A 14,994-nucleotide genomic window follows, 5' to 3' on the forward strand; every position below is an offset into this window, starting at 1 on the left:
CTTCCGAGTATAATTGGGGATAGGGGAAGTTCGGGCTTTCCTGGTAGCCCAGCTGGCAAAGAATTCACCTGCAATGCAGGAGACCCCGGTTCAATTCCTGGGTCAGGATGCTCCTCTGGAGAAGTGGTAGGCTACCTACTCTAGTATTCTTGGGCTTCCCTCATGGCTTAGATGGGAAAGAATCCACTTGCAATTCGGGAGACCTGGGCTTGATCCCTGGGTGGGGAAGATCCCCTGGAGGAGGGCATGGCAACCAACTCCAGTATTCTTGCCTGGGTAATCCCATGGACAGAGGAGCCTGGTGGGCTACAGTCCACAGGGTTGCAAAGAGTCGGACACAACTGAGCAACTAAGAATAGTACAGCACAGGGGAGGTTAGGGTGCTGTGGATTACCAGGAAAACCTTCAGTGGAGACTGGAGATGTCTGTCTGTGAGGCCACTGGCAAATTATCTCCCCTCCCAGAACCTCAGCACCCTCATTTTATTTATTTATTTGGCTGCGCCAGGTCTTAGTTGCAGCATGTGGGATCTAGTTCCCCTACCGGGAATTGAACCTAGGCCCCCTGCATTGGGAGCACAGAGTCTTAGCCACTGGACCACCAGAGAAATCCCACCACTCTCCTTTTAAAATCATGGGTGGGACAAAGAATGCCCCCCAATTTACAGGTGAATGGCCCCTCCATCTTCCAGCACCAGCTAGAGGAGGTTAAATGAGGATGGTGCCAGGTGGGTTTGGCTCTCCAGCTCATGGCCGGGGTTCCCAGCCCCAGTTTTAATCCAGCATTGATGCTGGGCCTGAGAGGCCCAAGATGGGGTTGGGGGAGTCTCCTGGTCTCCGGCTGTATTTGCTTTATCAAGTCCTTGAGGCTCAAGCCTGCTGAGCAGTGGCGCCACTCAGCCCCACTGGGCAGGCCGATTTTATTTTCTTACATTTTCTTTCTATAGCCAACACACTTTGTAGGTGGGTAGACTGGCTTTGCTTCTCACTTGAGCACACTCCAGGCTTTCAGTTGCTCTGGGCACAGGCTCATGACTGATTTGTCTAGGGGGAGGGATGCGATCCCAAACAGTGGCAATGGAGTGTGATGGAGTAAAAGCTGGGCATTCTCTGGGCAGCAAATGGTTAAGTCCAAGAGCTGTGATAGCAACACCTGTGTGCCCAGGGTCCAAGCACAGGCACCAGCATTCCTCTTGCCTTCCTTAACACACCCCACCCCCACACCCCTGCCCCAGCTCCCCTCCAGACGTCTCAGCTGGGAGGGAATGAGGGAATGATGAAGACCAGCAGTCAGTACCTCCAGTAAGGATGTGGTGTCTGGGCAAACGGAAACCATGAATAAGGGACAAGGAGTCGGCTGTGTGAATTTAGCTTTGTTCCTCCACTTCCCTCTGGCCCATCCGAGAGGCTGTCCTCCTAAAGACAGGAGGGCTCCAGGCAGACAAGGGCAGTGTCTTAAGCACGTAGGCTCCAGAACGAAACCACCTGGTTCAAGCCCTGGTTTCACCAATTGGGCAACTTACCTAGCCTCTCTGTGCCTCTGTTTTATCATCTGTAAAGTGGGGACGATGAGCTGTGAGGAAATATATTCGGAGTTCCTGGAAGAGGACCCTGCCTGTGGGGTGTACCTCAAACGGGCTGGTTAGTAATCCACAGCATTTCTTTCTTTCTTTTTGCCTGTTTCCTAAATTTTCTACAGGGGTAGAAATTTTTTCCTAAATTTTCTATAGGGCCCAAGTTTTTGGCCACAGGAAAGCCCTATTTTGAGCCATAGACTGAATTTTGCATTTCCCTGAATCTCCCAACATTTGAAGAGAACAGGGTTATTTGAAGCCCCAAGAGGTTGATCCAAAGCCATGTGACCCCACATTGGACACACACAGGGGTGGGGATGAGGACCCCACATTGGACACACACAGGGGTGGGGATGAGGGCCAGGCACGCAGGCCACTCACTGAATCAAGAGTGAAGCAGGAGGAGCAGGTGAGGCTCAGAAACAGAGACAGTGCATGGGGAGGGTGCGTCTTCCTCTGCCCCAGGGGTTCGCTGGAGACAGCAGAGAGCAGCCAGGGAGAGCTGGATAGGTGGGCCAAGGGCGGGGGCCCGCTTTCCCAGGAAAGAGGACAGCAAGAGCATGGCCTGGCACCCTCAGGCTGCCTCTGGACAACCACACAGGAGATGCAGTTGGATTCCCGGGTTGGGAAGATCCCCTGGAGCAGGAAATGGAAACCCATTCCAGTATTCTTGCCTGGAGAACCCCATGGACAGAGGAGCCTGGTGGGCTACAGTCCATGGACCTGCAAAAGAGTCGGATATGACTGAGTGACTAAACACACACCAGGTATATATTGCCTCCTGGGTGCAGCCCAGACTTCAGGACCTCACCCAAGCATGCCACTGGGAGCCAGTACTTGAAAATCCTCACTCAGGACAGAGACTGGGAAGCATGGGAGCTCCTAGCTGTGCTGCAAGACCCTTCATGATTTGGAGCCTCAATTTCCTCCCCCGGAAATGGGAATAATGAGAGCTAGATAAAATCACATCAGTGGAAACATCTTTCTCGGTGCTTGGTGTACAGAGTGGAGGAGGGCCACACGCTCCTGTTTCTGAATCAGGAATAATATACTCAGGCCTGAGATTTACTCCCAGGAAACTCAAAGCCCTTCTCTGGTGTTGACTCTTCTGGTCCCTCGCCCACACCCCTTGTTTGTATATCACTTGAGAGTTTTTGAAGCATTTTCACCTAAAGTGCTTTCACCCTGCTAGAACAGTATTTCCCAAACCCCAGCCACTCCAGCCACTTTGTGATTTTTCCCAGATTCAAGTGTCTCCTGTGCTATTATTTGCTCAATGCCTTTCTTTCAATCACCTCACAATTTTCTCTTTGCTTCAAGAGCAAACTACATAAATGAAATACCTGGAAAATAAAATAAATGCATTCAATGTGTGCTGGCTAACCTCACCTGCCTGGAAAGCTCGCTCCAAGGCTTTTGTTAAAGGAGTTTAGCAAGTGTTAGAGAAGTGCTAACCCATGCTACCACCTGTCTGAGACCTCCTTCTTGAAACTGGCAGAGGATAAAAAAAAAAAACAACGAACTGAGACTCGCTTCTGTGTAGCATGATCCCAGGCGGTTAGGGGTATTTTGCGGGGTGTCACTGCCATCATTCTACTTGCCGCGGTGGTGTGAGTCCACACCGGGAGCTTGTTGAACCTCACTGCAACAATCCTGAGTAGATATCGTAGTCCCCATTTCACAGGTAGAATAACTGAGACCCAAATGAATTTGTCTAAGATGACATGGCCATGGCAGGACTTGAACGAGACACCGTGTAGTCTCTGGGTCTTGGGGCCTTGACATAACCTAGAAGGATGGGGATCCTTGTCCATGCTGGTTTCCTGGGAAACCTCTAGCAAAATCTTCACTCCTCCCACACCCCCAGTTCTGCTCCTGGGAAAAGGGCAGGTTTGACAGAGCCAAAGGCAGAGCCAGAGGAGAAGGAATCCGGAGCTGGGAGGAGGCCCCAGAACCTCAGGCAACCTCACGGCAGCCATCAGATAGGTGAGTTCTTTTCAGATGTTCTTGGTGAGTGGCTGGCATCTGTAAGAGTCCCGGGCCCCTCCGCTGGCCGGAACACTGAGGTCTGGGCCAGTTTGCCACTCAAGACAAGGCCCTGAACGGTCTCCCTGAATGGTCTCCCTCCCCCCGCTGGTCAGTGACACAAACCAGCCTCCCCAGGAACCTTCACATCAAAGGGGACAAGCCAGGAGGGGTGGAGAGGAAGGAGATGGGGCCCCCCTGCTCCCTCTGCTTCCTCCCAAGGAGACTGGGCTAGGGGCCATTTCCGATGGATGTGGAGAGCCGCTTTTAGGAAGATGACATTCCAGCCCCACCTCCCAGTGCGAGGCCCTCTCCAAGACAGCTCTCTCTCTGGGCTGCCTTCCTGAGCACACATGTCATATGCTACTCTCAGGACTGACATGCTATACCCTGGACAGGCATGCCAGCCAGCAGTAAAAGGAGGCTGCAGGCTCAGCCCAGCTTCCCCTCCCTCACTGATTCACTGATTCATTCAACAAACATCTGAGCACTTAACTCTGTGCCAGGCGCTGGGCAATGGGGACACCGTGGTCAACAAGAACAGCCTGCCTCTGAGGAGTTCATAGTCTAGGAAAAGTGACAGGGGCTGGGACTTCCTTGGTGGTCCAGTGGCTGAGACTCTGCACTTCCAACGCAGGGGGCCTGAGTTCAATCCCTGCTTGGAGAATTAGAGCCTGCACTCTGCAACTAAGAGTTATGTGCTGCAACTAAAGAATCCCGCATGTCACAACCAAGACCAGGTGCAACCAAATGAAGTGATTTTCTTTTTTTAAGTGGTAGGCATTGATCTAAGAATTCCATAGTTGCAGGTACAAGATACGAGGAGAGAGTGGGAGAGGAAGGGACTATAGGGTGCTGGAAAACCTGTGGTGAGCTCCTGACCTGCCTGGGGAGGCTTTTAACAGATGAAGCGATTCTGAAGGTAGAAGCAAAAGGGTGAGTTCTCTAGGTGGAGAGGGATGGCAGAGTGTTCTAAGCTGGGGGAATGGCATGTGCAAAGGCCCTGTGGCAGAAGAGAACCTGCCCTGTCTAGGTGCGTGGGAGGATGCCCGGGTGGCTGGAACGCCCAGGGAGATGGGGACACATGCTGCTCAATGAGGCTGGCTGTGTGCAGAGTCTTGATGGCCAGTTCAAGGGTTTGGTCTCCATTTTAAGAGTAGTGGGGAAAGACTTCCCTGATGGTCCAGTGGTTAAGACTCTGCCTTTCAATGCCAGGGGTGTGGGTTCGATCCCTGGTGGGAGAACTAAGATCCCACACGCTATAGGGTGCGGTCAAAAATTAATTAAAAAAAAAAGAACAACCGTTATTAAGAGTCAAAAGAAAACAAGTATCGGCAAGGATGTGAAGAAAAAAAAAAAACCTTGTACATCATTGGCAGGAGTGTAAGATGATATAGTTACTATGGAAAATGGGGCTTCCCAGGTGGTGCTAGTGGTAAAGAATCTGCCTTCAATGCAGGTGACCTGGGTTTGATCCCTGGGTTAGGAAGGTCCCCTGGAGAAGGGCATGGTAACCCTCTCCAGTACTCTTGCCTGGAAAATTCCATGGACAGAGGAGCCTGCAGTCCATGGGGTCAAAAAGAGTTAGACACGACTGAAGCAACTTAGTACACACACATCTGGAAAACAGTATTGAGGTTCCTCAAAAACAAGAGTAACAAGGAGATAGTCAAAAGTTTTAAACAGAGAACAGGATAGGATCCAATTTTCATTTTGGAAAAGTTCTGATTGCCCTATAGAGAAGCCATGGGGGCGAGTCAAAGGAATTGTGGGGAGCAGGACAGAAAGTGAAGGCAAGTTATACAGGAGAAAGGTGGTCTAGCTTGGGTAATAAGAGAGGTGGTGGCAAGACATCCTCAGAAAGTCCGGGATAATCTGATTCCTTGGTGATTGGCCACCAGGAGCCAGGAGAATCAGGGATAGAAAAGGAAAACAACAGCACTAACGTTGTGGGTTTGATTCTTCTACACAAACAGAGAGAAAACCAGGACTGCAGTGTGTTTCGCTCTTGTTGTTGTTCAGTCGCTCAGTCGTGTCCGACTCTTTTCGACCCCAAGGACTGCAGCATGCCAGGCTTTCCTGTCCTTCATCATCTCCCGGAGTTTGCTTAGATTCACGCCCACTGAGTCCGTGATGCTACCTAACCTCTGTCATCCTCTTCTCCTCCTGCCCTCAATCTTTCCCAGCATCAGGGTCTTCAAATCTGATTTTTCACTCGCTCCCTCTTCTTTAACAAGCGTCTCCTTGCTGACTGTCTAGCATGCCCCTGGAGAAAAGGACTATCATTTACTTCCCCAGCCCCTGACCGTCCGGCTGTTTAGTTGTCTCTATTTTTGCTTTTGTAAACAATGCCACAATGAGTGCTCTGTGGCTAAATATCTGTACCCATGCTTCTCTATATTACACATACTTACAGCCTTCCTTAAGCGAGGTTTCTAAAAAATGACCTGTCTTTGTTTTAGCAGCATTTGGCCAGCATTTGCTCTGTGGGAATTTCTACGCTTTGACCATCTGAGGATGCACATTGCTGGAGGAAACCTCACCGACGCCTAGAAGGTCAAAGCAGTTGTACCTTTAATTTCCGCTGCCTGGGGAAAAAAGAAGACCATATTGAGTGAAGGCTATTATGAATTCCACAGATCGTTGAAATGAATTTGTGTCTCATCTGTCCTGTGGCCTCTGCACTTCCACTTAAAAGTGGTACCAGTCTGGTGGGGGTGGCAGGGCGGAACATAAGGATTTGAGGAAGACTTTGCTTTCTGCCAAGACCCCTCCCAAGAGTCCTCTCCCAGAGAGATGGCTGGAGAAGTCATTCCCTACTCAGAACCCCTGCAGTGAGGAGATGGGAGCCACTGAGCTGGAGGATCTAGGGAAAGTGGGGAGGGGAAGATGTGGGGGTGCTGGGGATGGCTAGAGGCAGGGGCTCTAGGGTCCCTGAGGACCCACCCTCTGGCTATTTCCTGAAGCAGATCCGAGCCTTGACAGCAACACTGGCTACATAACTTTGGGGCCTGGTGTAAAATGAAAATGTGGGACTCCTTGCAAAATTATGAGTAATTTCAAGACAGTGACAACAGAGCATTAAACCAAGCATGGGGTCCTTCAGAGTGCGGAGCCTTGTGTGACTGCACTGGCCACATGTCCAGGAATCTGACCCTACGTGGCCAGCCTCTCTTTTCCAGAAGAGGTGCCAGGGGAATGGAGCAGCAGAGAGGAAGGAGGGAGGCCGTCTTGTGGGCAGGGCAGTTAAGAAAGGGCCAGGGGCCAGCCCAGCCCAGCCCAGCCTTGGCTTGTGGCTGCTCCAGCTGGGGATCCCCTGGGACTTCATTGAGGTTGCCTGTCAGGCTGAGGGAGTGGATGGATGGGGTCCGGAGAGAAGCAGACGCGGCCAGAGGCCTGGTAGACAGGCATGCACAGAACACCTCTGCAGCCTCAAGCCTTGCAGCAGAGCAGGGAGGCTGATTCAAAGCCATCCCAGGGGGAGGAGGAAGGAGGTGGGCAAGGTCACCCTCAGGGATAAAGGGCATGGATTTGAGGGCCAGGAGAAGGATACTGAGATTAACAACAGGGACTGCCCTGGTGGTCCAGCAGCTAAGACTCTGTGCTCCCAATGCAGGGGTCCCAGGTTCGATCCCTGGTCAGGGAACTAGATCCCACATGCTGCAACTAAAGACTCTGTGTGCAGCAACTAAGACCTGGCATAATAAAAATAATTAAAAAAATTTTTTTTAAGAGAGAGATATTAACAACAATGTGAGCACCAGCGGCCCTTCCTCAGTGTCCCTACCTCAAACCAGGTGCCAGCAACACCTGTACTGGACAGATGAGGAAACAGAGGCCCAGAGATATTAAGCAGCAGAAGTGAGAGGTTCCAACTTCCACTCACCTGCTCTTACTTGTCCTGCAAAGGACAGATGGGGGAACAGAGGCCTGGAATGGTGGGGAACTGGCCACCCACTAAGGGTCCCAACTCCTGGAGCAAGGCTTCCCCTCATAGCCATTGCCCATGCCCTTGGAGTCCTCACCTCTGGTTCCATTTCCCTCCCCTTAGCCTGTCTACTGGGCCTGGGGACCTGGGCAGGTGTGTATGTGTGTGTGTGTGTGTGTTTCTGTGTCCCAGACATGCAGGAGCTTCCTCTCCCCCCTACCCCTGCCACAGATCCAGAACTAAGGCCAGCTCCATGGCCACGTTGCCTCTCCCGGTTGACCTCCAGATGTGTGTCCCTGGTACCTTGGTTACTGTTTCTGAATCAGCCATGTGGTGGCCCTTCCACTGTATCCGGGTTTGATCGTCCATAAAAAAATTAATGGTCCCTGCAAATAAAGAAGCACAACAACAGAGGAAGGCTTTTTAGACAATCAATTAAAAGCCTAAGAGAGGGATTATCTCATTGAAATATCAATTTTTAATAGCACTGCATCTCTGAGTTTCCTCTAAAAAAACTTTGCACAGCTCATTTGCCAGCCCTGGTTTATAACTTCATCTCTTTGCTGCTTTTGACCGACCTGAACCTCTGGGACTGGCCTTGGGGAGCCCAGAGCAGGGGCCTGGGAGGGAGCATGGATGGTCATTCATTCATTTGTTCACCCATTCACTCATTCATTCATTCACCAAAGGCTCAATGAGCTCCTGCTCTGTGGCAGGCATAGGTGCTGGGGGCGGGGGACCAAAGTGACTCATAAGAACCAGATCCTAGCCCTTAGGGAACTCACAGGCTAGCAAGTCAGCACCAGCCAGGTGAGTACATCAGTAATTACAGAAGGAGAAGCCATCTGGAAAAATCAATGTCATGGGGCTGAGAAGGAGGTTAATGGGCACAGGAGAGGGACTATCTGTGTAGCTAGTGAAGCCAGGGGAGGATGTTAAGGCAGAAGGAAGAGCACGCCTGGAGGCCCCGGGGCAGGCATGAACTTGGGGTTTTGGAGGAGTAGAAAGGAGGCTGGTGTGGGCTAGAATAGTGAGTGAGGGGGAGAGGGTGGTAGAGGAAGCTGGGCAGACAGATACCATCCTGACTTGCAGAGGCCCTGGAAGCCAGGGAAGGGGCCTGAGCTATATTTAAAGTACACCAGGAGCCACTGGCACAGTGGTAAGTGGCATCCTTGCTAGGCAGCGGTGGCCTGGATTCAGGAAGCCGCCAGGGGTCTCAACCTCGGTTTTCCTCACCTGTAAGGTGAGATGATACCAGTGGTCCCCTCACTGGGCTGTCAGGAGCATTGAAAGAGGTAATAGAGGCAGAATGCTTGGTGTGGCTTTTTTCTAACCCTTCCCCTTAGCTTGATAGCTCCCTCAGTTTACCCCTTGGGGACTGGGCGATCAGATTAATTTTATCTGATAAGGGACTCCCACCAGACAACTTCCCAAGGAATTTTGTTACACTCCTAACTCCAGCTTATCGACCCAGGGAGTGGGTTGGTGTGGGTGGTGGTCCAAGAGCAGACAAAGGTGCTTTGTTCTCTCAGCGCTACTGCTCAAAACCCATTCCATCCTGGAATTAAGATACCTTGGGCAACTGGGCAACTGGGTGAGTGACCAGGTGGAGGTTTCTGAGATGCGATGGACAGCAGAGACAACCGAGTGTGGCTGGGTGGGGTGGTGCAGAAAGGCAGGGATGGGTCTTGGACAGAGATTCCCACCCCAGTGTGCACAAATGCACTCACTCTTCCTGCCCGGACAACTGGTCTCCCACACAGATACGGTGGTGGGAGTCCTTGGACAAAGGTGGACAAACAGCAATACCGCTGGATCCCAAAGCCCATGCTGGGGCTTGACAAGTGTCCTTTCTAACTCCTACAGCACCCCATATGACATACGTGGAAACTGAGGCTCAGGTAGGTGGTGCTTAGTTAGCGGTATAGGTGAATCCACATCTCATTGACTGCTTTCTTTTTTTTAAAAATTATTTTATTTGTTCATTTTTGGCTGTGCTGGGTCTTCATTGCTGTGTAGCCTCTTCTGTATTTGCCGGGAGTAGGGGCTATTCTTTATTGTGCTGCTCGGGCTTCTCACTGTGGTGGCTTCTCTTGTTGTGGAACACAGGCTCTAGATGTGAGGGCTCAGTAGTTGCAATGCCCGGGCTTAGTTGCCCCACATGTGGGATCTTCCCAGACCAGGGACTGAACCCGTGTCTTCTACATTAGCAGGTGGATTCTTTACCACTGAGCCACCAAGGAAGCCCCTTGACTGCTTTCTTATTATAACGGAGGTTAATGTGTGAAAGTCACTCAGTTATGTCAGACTCTTTGCAACCCTGTGGACTGTATAGTCCATGAAATTCTCCAGGCCAGCATACTGGAGAGGGTAGCCTTTCCCTTCTCCAGGGGATCTTCCCAACTCAGGGATCGAACCTAGGTCTCCGACATTGCAGGCGGATCCTTTACCAGCTGAGCCACCAGGGAAGGATTATGACCCTATCACAATAACCTGGTGATTCCAAGGACAGAGTTGCCGGGTGCCCTTGCATACACCACTTGGCTCTCTGGACCTCAGTTTAACTCATCTGTGTAAAGAGGTCCCCAAATCTGATTGGCCTAAGTTAGAGCATCAAGTCATCAAGTCAGGTGCTGGAGGAGAAAGAGTCTTGAGTGATCGAAAGGGAAGAGGGTTTGGTGACAGTGGTCACACCATTATTATCTTACACTCTGCCCCCTGCCCTCTGCCCCCAAACATGCACAGAGCCTCTGTTTTGAACTGGGCCCAGATCTGGGCTGAGGGCTGTTAGCTGAGAATACCTGGTCTTTGGAGCTGTCTGGATTCGAATCCTGGCTCTGTGATTTACTGGCTGGTTCCTTCCCTCTCTGGGCCTCGGTTTCCTCATCTTGCCATTGTCCACTTCTGGAGGTGATGCTTGTGCTTCGAATGATACTCACCCTCCTTTCCTGGGGGAGGCGGGTGGGAGAAGGAGATTTCCACGGGCGGGGCCCCGGCCTTCAGAGCTTAAGGTCCCAGTGCGAGCAGACCGCTGCGGTCATTGAGGAGCTGTCAGCCTGACTGACTGTGCCATCGGCACTCCAGCCTTGGGGCAGATACGGAGAGGACGCTGTGGAAGCCAGTGGGGGCAGGAAAGAGGGGCCAGTCAGGACTTTATCCTGGAGCAACAGGGCCGTGAGACCGAGGCCGCTGGGGAATGTACTTAAGGGCATGTCTGAACCTCCCCCACCCACAGGTCAGCATGTGGAGCAAGACTTTATCTGTCCAGCAGTGGAGAGCCATGGCTAGTTCTTTTTTTAAAAAAATAATTCTATTTATTTATTTTTGGCTGTGCTGGGTCTTCATTGCTGCTCCGGCTTTTCTCTAGTTGTGGGCTTAGAAGTCGTGGCTCCTGGGCTCTAGAGCACAGGCTCAGCAGTTGTAGAGCAGGGGCTTAGTTGCTCCGCGGCATGTGGGATCTTACCAGGTCAGGGATTGAACCCCCGTCTCCTGCATTGGCAGCAAATTCCCTCCCACTCACTGAACCCCATGGCTAGTTCGTGAGTGGGGGCGGAGGGCCCAGGATGTGCCTCTCTGACGTCGGGGGAGCCTGGGAAATGAGAAAGGCTGAGAAAGGCTTCATGTTTACACCCCTCCTGGCCCCCTCCCAGAGCAGGAGAGGGGAGTCTGAGCACCATGGAGACCACCCCTGTGCAGCTGGGTCTGTGGGGCTGGTGGAGAGCTGGGAGGCTTTCCAGGGAGCCCTTGATCCATTGGGAGGCACCCGCCTGGGGCCTGGGACGCAGCTGGCTGCTTGCAACCCTACAATTAGTAGACAGAGGAGTTGAGTGGTGGTGGGGGAGGCAGGGAGCGGGCTGAGAGCTGCAGCTGGTTCCTGGGCGCTGCCTCTGTCTCCGGCTCAGCACCCACTGTCCCAGAGGGGTGCCAGGATGGCTGGTGGGCCCCCAGGCCAACCAGGAGCTAGGGTCTCTGGAGGGGATGGAGAGCATAAGGAGAGCCAGAAAAATAACACCAACAGTGAAGCCATCTTCTGTTGGGAGAATCCAGCTGCTACTGTCTGCCTTTCACAGATAAGGAAACGAAAGCCCAGAGAGGGGCAGGAGTTGGCCAGAAGGCACACAGCCAAACAGAAAGCAGCGGGATCCAGAACTCAAGCTTGCCTGGAGGACTGGGAGGTGGGGACTCACTCCTGGGCATAAATCTTAAGGCAGGGACCCCTAGAGGCTGCCTGGTTGGGGCAACACAAACTTGACTGCAGAGCAAGGGGAGGACAGATGCCAGGGCCCCCAGCCTCACGCTGCAGGGGGAGGAGGGGACGGGCAGGGCAGTGTCTGGCCTATCAGGTTCTGCAGCTTGTCCGGGCACTCCAGGTCTGTGAGAAGAGGCCCTGGCACTGCCGCCCCCAGGTTGCTGCAGCTTTCAGTGACTGGGAGACTTCTCAGCTGACCAGTAGAAAGTCATCTAGGACCGGTCCTGCAAGTATTGCAATGAAGCTGGAGTCAGAGTGGGGAGTGGGGGTGGAGGGAGTGGTGGTGGTGGTGGTTCTGGCTTCAACCTTCTACCATCTCATTCATCCAGCCATCAACCCTTCCTTCTTTGCCTCTTTTCAAGATGCTCACTAGGCCCAGGGCACTGTGCTGACTGCTGGAACGTTTCTCTGCCCTCCAGGAGCATCTGGTGGGGCGGAAGAAGCAAATACACAGCCCAAATGAACCAAGTAGACTGAGCTTTGAGAGGCTGGTTGGACTTTGAAGGGGAAGGGGCAAATCTGAATGGCAGGAAGGGGGTTCAACATTGCTGGAGCTGCAGGGTCTGTGGAGTGGGGTGGGGCTGCAGAGAGCAGGGGCTGTACCACGTGGGGCCTGGCCTTGGAGGGGTTGGGAAGGGGGTCATCATCAGGAGTGTGGGCTCTAGCCTCAGACTGCCTGACCAGGAATGCCAGGGTCACCACTAAGTAGCTGTGTGGCTTTGGGATAGTTCCTCTTTTGTGTGTGTATGTGGTCTGAGAGCATGCTTTGTATGATCTGTTCCTTACCTGGTTCCTTTTTTTCAATAATTTCTAAAATTTTTAATTTTTTGGCTGTGCTGGGTCTTCATTGCTGCATGAGATTTTCTCTGGTTGCAGCGAGCAAGGGCTGCTCTTTGTTGCTGCGCAGGCTTCTCATTGCTGGGGCTTCTCTTGATGCAGAGCACGGGCTCCAGGGCACATGAGCTTCAGTAGTTGCGACATGTGGGCGCAGCAGTTGCAGTTCCTGGGCTCTCCAGTGTGGGCTCGATGGTTGTGGTGCATGGGTTTAGTTGCTCCATGGCATGTGGAATCCTCCCAGACCAGGGATCAAACTCATGTCTACCGCATTGGCAGGTGGATGCTTTACCACTGAGCCACTAGGGAAGCCCCCTGGCTTTGGGACAGTGACTTGCTCCCTCTGAGTCCCTGCATCCTTGGTGTAAAGTGAGATGACGCTGGGACGCCCTGCCTCACAGGGTCGTGAATCACACGGTGTGGCTCAATACACGTTAACAGCCCTTGGCACTCCTGCCCATGGTGACAAGGAGCCTGCAGGAGTTCTGAGAGGGAGAGTGACATGTGAACTTGGCCTGGCTGTGCCTCACAGTCTTCAGCCACCACCCCAACTTGGTCACTCACTTTCCTCACTTGTTCAAAGAAAGAAGGGACGAGGCCAGGAGCAGGACACGTGCCTGCTTCTGGGGACCAGGTGGTGACAGAGGCGAGGAGGGTGCAGGTGAGGCTGCTGGGGGTGGTGGGGACTGTGGTTCGTGGGTGCCTGTGTGCCCCTCCAGGGAGCACCTACCTCTCACCTCCACCGCTGCGGCCATGCAGGAGTGTGAGCCCAGTGTGGTCTGACCTGCTGAGGTCTCAAGAGGGGGAAATCCACACTTTTTATGAGGAAACTTCCCATTATTAACATCAGCAATGCTTTAAATATCGTTTTTCAAGCATGATGTGAGCCAAGTTGATGCTTCTGTTTGGTAGATGTTGCTGCCATGACCCCCAGGATGCAAGGGCTCTGAGCAAGCCCTTGTTCAGAGGCAGCACAAATTCCAGGGCCAGAGAACCTTCCAGCCCTGTGTCTGTGGCTGCGCTTCCCTCCCAAGACTTCCCGGCTCCCTTGTACATGGGAGGTGGGAGGCCAGACCCTCTCCTTTCTGAGGTTCTCAGGAGCGGCCCCGCCTGCAGACAGGGGCTGTAATGGGGCCACTGCTCCACGCTATCTCTCCAGAGGTGCCGGGGAGTCTGGGGGAGCCTGTCGGGCTGGACGGTCTGCTCTGTGTCTGGGAATGGCAGGTCCGCCTGGCTGCCTGGGGGGACAGCTCTCAGGGCTGCTGTCTGTGAGCGCCTGGCTCCTGGCTCCCGGGGGTCAAAGGGCAGCGCTTTCAGCCTTTTCTGGGGCCCACTTCCTGTTTGGGAGAGAAAACAGCAAGACCCCCCGCAGGAAATGTTCCTCTTCCCCTAGAGCCTTTTCTCTTTTCTGCTGGCTCTGGCTTGTGGGGAAACGCCCATGTGGGGTTTCTCCCACTCCTCTCTCTCCCCCTTGGAGCCCAGGAGGGGACCTGGGGCATGACAGCAAACCCCACCTTGCCAGCATGGTCAGTTCAGTCTTGGCAACAGGGGACCTATTTATTATCCCCTGCGGGGCTCCTGGGCCTGCTTGGCGCCTCCTATCAGCCCCCAGGGCCTGTGGCAGCTGTGGGTCCTAGCACCATAGCCCCAAGGGTTCTCTAGACTGGGCCACAAGAGAGAAGTCCTTAACTGCAGCTGCCCACCCCAAGGCAGGGAGCCCCCCAACCTCGATCAATTGAATTTAACTTCTCTCGGGAGTTGGTGATGGACAGGGAGGGCTGGCGTGCTGCGATTCGTGGGGTCGCAAAGAGTGGGACACGACTGGGCGAATGAACTGAACTGGGTGCCAGGCCCTTGCTCTGAGCCCAGCCTCTCTGTGCTCACCTCTGAACACAGGGAACTCGCCTTGGTCTGTGGGCTAGGACAGTTCTGAGAGTGCCTGCTCCTGCAGAAAGCAGGCCCTGGTGCTAAGAGTTCATGTCAAACTCTCATCAAGGGCAGGTGACTCAAAACGCCCCCTCAACTTGCGAAGATTCAATAACGTATGCTACCATACTTTGAGTAACCTTTCCTACCAGATTCAATATACACTGGCTGGTTATAGAAGGTGTAGGAATTAAGAATCAAAAGATGAAATCTATAATGTCACTACCTGGAGCAGGGCTAGGAGAATGATGAAAGGGTTACAGGTGTGTTCATACCCAGCTCTGGGTAAACGCCCACCAGTCAGTTGCCTGAATGTCATCCCTTACGGCTGAACCCAGCTGGCAAATCCCTCCTCTCCAGGGCATACCTTCAAGTATTTCGATTATAATTCACCTTTACTGAGCTCCAGGTGAACTCATCTAATTCTCCTGATGACTCTATGAGACAGTTTACAGATGG

The 14,994-nt window shown here is 52.9% G+C and overlaps 1 protein-coding gene across 1 annotated transcript in view; it reads right to left on the reverse strand.

Annotated features, from left to right (window-relative positions):
• PSME3IP1 (proteasome activator subunit 3 interacting protein 1) overlaps positions 1–14,994 on the reverse strand; it is a 348,568-nt gene that overhangs the window by 320,800 nt on the left and 12,774 nt on the right. The window lies entirely within an intron of this gene.

This window comes from Bubalus kerabau, chromosome 17 (genome assembly GCF_029407905.1).
Source record: "Bubalus kerabau isolate K-KA32 ecotype Philippines breed swamp buffalo chromosome 17, PCC_UOA_SB_1v2, whole genome shotgun sequence".
Classification (NCBI taxonomy): Eukaryota; Metazoa; Chordata; class Mammalia; order Artiodactyla; family Bovidae; genus Bubalus; species Bubalus kerabau.